This window comes from Capra hircus, chromosome 21, assembly GCF_001704415.2.
Source record: "Capra hircus breed San Clemente chromosome 21, ASM170441v1, whole genome shotgun sequence".
In the NCBI taxonomy this organism is placed as follows: domain Eukaryota; kingdom Metazoa; phylum Chordata; class Mammalia; order Artiodactyla; family Bovidae; genus Capra; species Capra hircus.
Genome location: NC_030828.1, coordinates 59261544 through 59268328, shown reverse-complemented (window position 1 = coordinate 59268328; position 6785 = coordinate 59261544).

Below are 6785 nucleotides of genomic sequence, written 5' to 3'. Positions count from 1 at the left end.
CTTTCATGCCTGGCCTTTTTTAGTCCAACGACTTCTGTAAGGTTCAGCAAGCTGAGTGTGTGTGTGTTTCATTCTTTTTCCTTGCTATGTAGTATTCCACGGCACAGATCTGTCACTGCTTGTTGTCTGTGCCTGGCATCTTACAAGCGGCAAAAGTGGGGCATATTGGGAGTGTCTGTGGTCACACTTTTAGTAAATTCTGTTTTCTGTCAAGACTTGTGCTTATTCTCGACCTTCCCACCATCTTTCTGGACAAAGTAGGTTGATTGGGAAGCAGTTATCCAGGGCAGGGCAGAAGCTTCCCAGGAGCAGAGAGAAGGAAGGAAGCTCAAGCCTTGGACATGATGACCTTGGCCACATCAGATCGTCTCCCCAAACTGCATCCCTCTCCCTACACTGATGGGAATGGCCTCCTTAAAAAAAATCGGTGTGTGAAAAACTAATTCGAAAGGATACATACTCCTTTATGTGAATGTACTGCGCTGTTGCTGATTCGCACAGTCATGTCCAACTCTTTGCAATCCCATGGACTGTAGCCCACCAGGCTCCTCTGTCCATGGGGATTCTCCAACAAGAATACTGGAGTGGGTTGCCATGCCCTTCTCCAGGGGATCTTCCCGACACAGGGATTGAACCCATATCTCCCACGTTGCAGGCAGATTCTTTACCAGCTGAGCTACCAAGGAAGGCTTCTATGTTCATAGCAACACTATTCTCAATAGCCAGGACATTAGAAGCAACCTAAATGCCCGTCAACAGATGAATGGATAATGAAGACGTGGTATGTATACACAATGGAATATTACTCAGCCATAAAAAAGAACGAAGCCACATCATTTGCAGCAACATGGATGGACCTGAGATGATCATACAAAGTAAAGCAAGTAAGACAGGGACAGATGCCGTATGAGATCACGTATATGTGGAATCTAAGAGATAGCACAAATGAACTTATTTGCAAAACAAATAAACTCAGCTATATAAAAAACGAACTTATGGTTAACCAAAGGGGAAGTGGATGGGGAGGGGTAAACTGGCAGTGGGAGATTAGCAGATGTGTTTGCGTGTGTGTTCAGTCATGTCTGACTCCTTGTGACCTCATGGCCCCGCCAGGCTCCTCTGTCCATGGAATTTTCCAGGCAAGGATCCTGGACTGGGTTGCTATTTCCTCCTTCAGGGGATCTTCCCTACACAGGGATCAAACCTGTGTCTCTTGTATCTCCTGCATTGGCAGGCTGGTTCTTTACCACTGTGCCACCTGGGAAGCCAGAATTAGCAGATACACACTACTTTCTATATAAAATAGATAAATAACAAGGTCCTACTGTACAGCACAGGAAACGATATTCAATATCCTGTTATAGGCTGTATGGAAAAGAATCTGAAATATGTATATCTGAATCACTTTGCTATACACTTAAAACATTGTAAATCAACTATATGTCAATCAAAATTAATTAACAGAAAAGAATCAGTGTGTCTCAGTAACATCAAATCTCCAAACAAGTGAACAAATGCACTGTCTTGCTGTGTGATCTCGGGCGGTCCCCTTCCTTCGCTGGCCTCTCCTGCCACCTCCTCTGAGAAGCTGGAGGTGGGCTCTGCCCCCGGGGCCCAGCCGCCCTGTCTGTGAGGCTCTGTGTCTGGGGCCTCTTGGGTCAGGTGATTTGGTCTGAGACTCCGCTGCTCTGCTGGGCCAGGCGGGGGCCACGCCGGGGCAGCGAGGGCCATGTTTGTTTGACTTGAGTCCATCCCCTGGTGTTGGTGAATTCACTTTTGTTTATTTTCCCGAGAAGCTACACAAGCCAGTGAGACTAAGCAGTCGACGCCAGACGTGCGTTTTCACTGTAAAAATATTTTTGCGGGTCAGAAAATTGCACCAAAATGTTTTTACAGGCAAAACGCTGCCGTGTGCTGCTCGGCCCTCTGCCTGGCTGGCTGCAACAGATTGGGCTCCGTATGTGAAATGTGTCTGGGACCACATTTCAATAATAATAATAACAACAAACACGTAGGAAGCACTTGCTATTTATCTGTTAGTTTGCCAGTAAGTGCTGGTGTGACGTTCTCGCCCTCACCTCTCTCTCTGCGGTCAGTGTGATTGTCCTCACTTTCACATCACAGGTGAAGGACATGAGGCCCAGCGAGGCTGAGTGACTTCCCTAAGATCACACAGCCTGCAAGGAGCAGAGCCAGGACTAGACGCCAGGCCTGTCTGACCTCAGAGGCTGGGTTCTCACTCACCCCAGTGCACTGCTGAGGCCCTAATGTGTGCCTGGGACAAACTCTGGATTCTTCCATCTATATATTTTGTGTCACAGTGTGTCCAGCAGTTTTCTAGGATGAAAGTGAAAGTGAAGTTACTCAGTCATCTCCGACTCTTTGCGACCCCATGGACTATAGCCTACCAGGCTCCTCTGTCCATGGGATTTTCCAGGCAAGAATACTGGAGTGGGCTGCCATTGCCTTCTCCAGGGGATCTTCCCGACCCAGGGACTGAACCCGGGTCTCCTGCATTGTAGGCAGATGCTTTACCATCTGAGCCACCAGGGAAGTTATCTGTAAAAGCTTCATAAATGCCAACTTGCTGCCAGCCTAGAGAGAACTCAGACCATTGCCTGTGTTCAGGACTATTAGAGTCACAGAGGCTTTGAAGATCACATCCTATAACCCTAAGCTCTTCCCTGAGGACGGGGCCACCGTGATCCATCCTGGTGTCCCTGGGCCTGGTACAGATTCACTGCTCAGGGAGGCTTGGTCACAGATGATGCGGAGTTAGGGTCCTGCTGCCTCTGAGCGATGGCACCCTGCTCTGGCTCTGCTGAGAAGCACCCCCAAGGCAGGGGCGGTCGAAGACCAGCTGTGGAGCCCATGCTCCAGCAACAGGGAGGGCGGCACAGCCCTGGGGTCTGTCCAAGGGTTAGCTCACGGCTGGGACCACGACATCCTCTGGTGGAAGCTTTCAGAGGGGTCGGTCAAGCCCCCGAGACACGTGTGACGCTCAGTCACTGTGGTGGAGGAAAGTCCCTTGGCCGTTGGTCCCTTTTCTGTGCCAAGCGCCCATCTGCCCCGGGCCACATTGTCCCTGAGAGTAACATCACGATGCCGAGAAATTACGTCACACGCTCTCACTGTTGTGTCTGTACACCCAGAACGCCACACTGGCCCAGACACAGAGGAGGCCTCTGTAAACATTTTTGAACAAAACTGTACAATATTTAAAACTACGTAGTCCATAATGACAGCCCTCTAAGAGGGCTGGATGTGACTGGCTCACATGACAGCCTGGAGATAAAAGGGGATTTTATACACCAAGTGCCTTCTTTCAAAAATCAGGAGAGCTGCCCAATCCTGGAGTGTGTGTGTGCATGTGTGAGCGTGCTGGGGTATTCATGTATATGTGTGTATGTGTTGGGTTGTGTGCGCATGTGTGTGTTTGCATGCCTCTGTGTCTGCATTATATGTGTGTGTGTCTTGGGTTCATGTGTGTGGTGGGGAAACGGGGTCAGCTCCAAGGTGGGTGGTGCTGGTGGCCACGTGGTCGGATATCAGGGGAGGGGTCCAAAGGGCTTGGCTGAAGCAGAAGCTAGTGATTGATGAAGCAAATGGACTGGGTCCTCGGCAGTGATGGATCTGCCCCCAAGGAGGAGGGCTGGGGATTGAGCTAACGACTCAGCAAAGGTCAGGAGTGAGACAGATGCAGAGAGGACCAGTAGATGAGGAACAGGGGAGTAGAGGGTGGAGGGCAGGCTCTTAGCTCAGCAGCCAATAAAGTTGTGCTTCTTCTGCTGAGCGTTGGTGTTTCCTGGGCATCCCGTGTGCTGGCCACCCCGACAAGCCCTTACTAACACCTTCCCCTGCAATCCATGTCCCAGCCTCAAGGTGCAAGACTCTTGCACCCACCATTAAAGGTGCAGGACCCTTGCATCCATCATCAGTGCAGGGCATGACCCAGACACATAAGCTGACTTGTCCAAGGTCCCACAGCTGGTGAGCGGTGATGCTGGGGGCAGACCCTGAGCTCAAGCTGGTGCGTTGTGTGAGGATCAGCTACTTGTTGCAGGGATGTTTTTACCTGCTGTGATGGTTACTCCACGTGTCAACTTGGCTGGATATGTCTAGATATGTGGCTAAACGTTATTCTAGATGCTTCTGTGAGGGTGTTCGGGGATGAGATTAACATTTAAATTGCCGAACTTTGAGTGAAACAGATTGTCCTTCCTAATGTGGGTGGGACTCATCCGATCAGTTGAAGTCCTGCTTAGAACTGAATACTGACTTCCCCCAGGAAGACGGAACTCTGTACAACACTGCCACTGGACTTGAGTCACAGCGTCGTCATCCTCCCGGATTCTCCAATTTGCTAGCCCACCCTCCATATGCTCCATTTGCTAGTCTCCATAATCATGCAAGCTGCAATTATGTGTATATTTTGTTGTTAGTTACTAAGTTAAGTCTGACTCTTTTGTGACCCCATGGACTGTAGCCTGCCAGGCTCCTCTGTCCATGAGATTTTTCAGGCAAGAATACTGGAGTGGGTTGCCATTTCCTCTTCCAGGGGATCTTCTCAACCTAGGGATTGAACTCTCATCTCCTGAATTTGGTAGGCAGATTCTTTACCAGGATGCCAGCAGAAAAGCCTATACAGGTAAAGAATTCACCTACCATTGCAGGAGATGGAAGAGACGCGGGTTCCATCCCTGGGTGGGCAAGATCCCTTGGAGAAGAAAATGGCAACCCACTCCAGTAATCTTGCCTGAAAAATCTCATGGACAGAAGAACCTGGTGGGCTACAGTCCATAAGGTCCCAAAAGAGTTGGACATGACTAAACAACTGAGCGTATATATACACATAATACGTGTGTGTATCTTACTGGCTCTTTTCGTCTAAAAAAATCCTAAGACGCCTTCCCGAGAGTGGAAGTCACGGTAGGAGCAAGAGCCTAGGACTGGGCTACCTGAAACTGACTCTCATGGAGGCGTCCTGGAATCCAGCATGGCCCAGGAAGGAGATCCAGCCAGGGAGCTGTGAGTGGTGAGAAGGTTCCGGGGGGTGGGGGGCTCGGAACAGAGCGGGCCACTGTGAGGGGAACAGGCAGCAGGGGTGACTGGCAGGAGCGGAGGCCAGAGGAGCTGGAGCCTGTCTGTCCACCCTGAGGCCATCTCACTGTCCGGGAGTCAGACCCCACCCCTGACCCCCAGGTACTGATTGTTAGGATCCAATTTACATATCACAAGTGTGATGTGTGGGCTGCTCAGTGAGAGAGAGATACTGCGAAGGGGGCAAAAATGGAAGCAGAGTCCGTGGTAAGCCACATACCAGCCTAAGGGGGTCGAATCAGGGAGAGAGAGATTAGAACCTACCCTTTCCGGGTCTTGAAGATGGAGGATGGGGCTGCAAGCCAAGGAAATCAAGCGGTCCCTGGAAGTTGGAAAAGGCAGACAGCGGATTCCCCCCCGCCCCACCCCACCCTCTGGCACAAGCCAGCCCTGCTTATTCCCGGGTCTGGGCCCTGTAAGACCCATCTTGGACTTCTGACCTCCAGGATTGTAAGAAGACAAATGTGTGCTGTTTTAAAGCCTTAACTTGTTAGAGCAGCTGATTGGTTTCCTCCGAGGCTTCTCTCCTTGGCTTGTGGAGGCCTGTCTTCCTGTGTCCTCACCTGCTCTTTCCCCTATGCGTGTCTGTGTCCTCTTTTCTCTCTTTCTTTTTTTTTTTTTTGGCTCCGCCATGTGGCAAGTGAGATCCCTGACCAGGGATCAAACACATGGCCCCTGCCACGGAAGCATGGAGTCTTAACCACTGGACCAGCAGGGAATTCCCTGTGTCCTCTACTTTTAAGACACCAGTCAGACTGGATGATGGCCCACTGGGATGACCTCATTTTAACTTAACCCCTTTCTTCAAGGCTCTGTCTTCAAACACAGTCGTCTTTGGAGGGGCTGCCAGTTGGGGCTTCAGCATATGAATTTGGGGGACATAATTCAAGTCAATCACACCGTGCTGGAGAAGGAAATGGCAACCCACTCCAGTATTCTTGCCTGGAAAATGCCACGAACAGAGGAAGCTGGCAGGCTGCAGTCCATGGGGTCTCCAAGAGTCGGACACAACCAGTGACTGAGCACACGCTTGGTAAGGTACAGGCCGGTTTCCCGGCTTACTACCTGGGAAACTGACTCTGCAAGTAACAAATGACTGGCCCCAGCTTGTGGCGGGCCCATGGCGGGGCCGCGTCCTGGCCATCTCAGGCCAAAGCTCCCCTCGCCGCCAGTCACTTGGCCTGGAAAGCGGACTGTCTCATTTTCCGCACTGCGGGATCCCACCCACACCCCCGCCCCAACCAGGCACACCTCATCAGCATCGGGGGCCTGGCAAGAGTGGGGCTCTGGTCTTGCCGCACGACCTCACACTGCATCAGGCACCGTCCCCTTGGCTGTGGGCGCGGGGTAATCAAACAGCCCTGAGTCAGATGTTGCGGAATTAACAATCCTCCACATGGTATAAACAGAGTCTAAATCAAATGCCAGAGAAAGGATATTGCCTTTTAAATAGGTCCTGACAGCTGTGGAAAATATCATGCCCGAGTCGAACCCTTCCATACAACAGACGTTAATTCTTCAAGGACTCCTCGACGGGTCCTCTGGATCGTTTGTAAGATTTTATTTTATTATGGATTGGATGTATTGAAGTAAGACTATAATCTTATTGTGCTCTGACCTCTGTTTTTATAGCTCTGTATAAACAGCAGTTACCATATTAGATGGAGAGATGTTTACAGATGGAG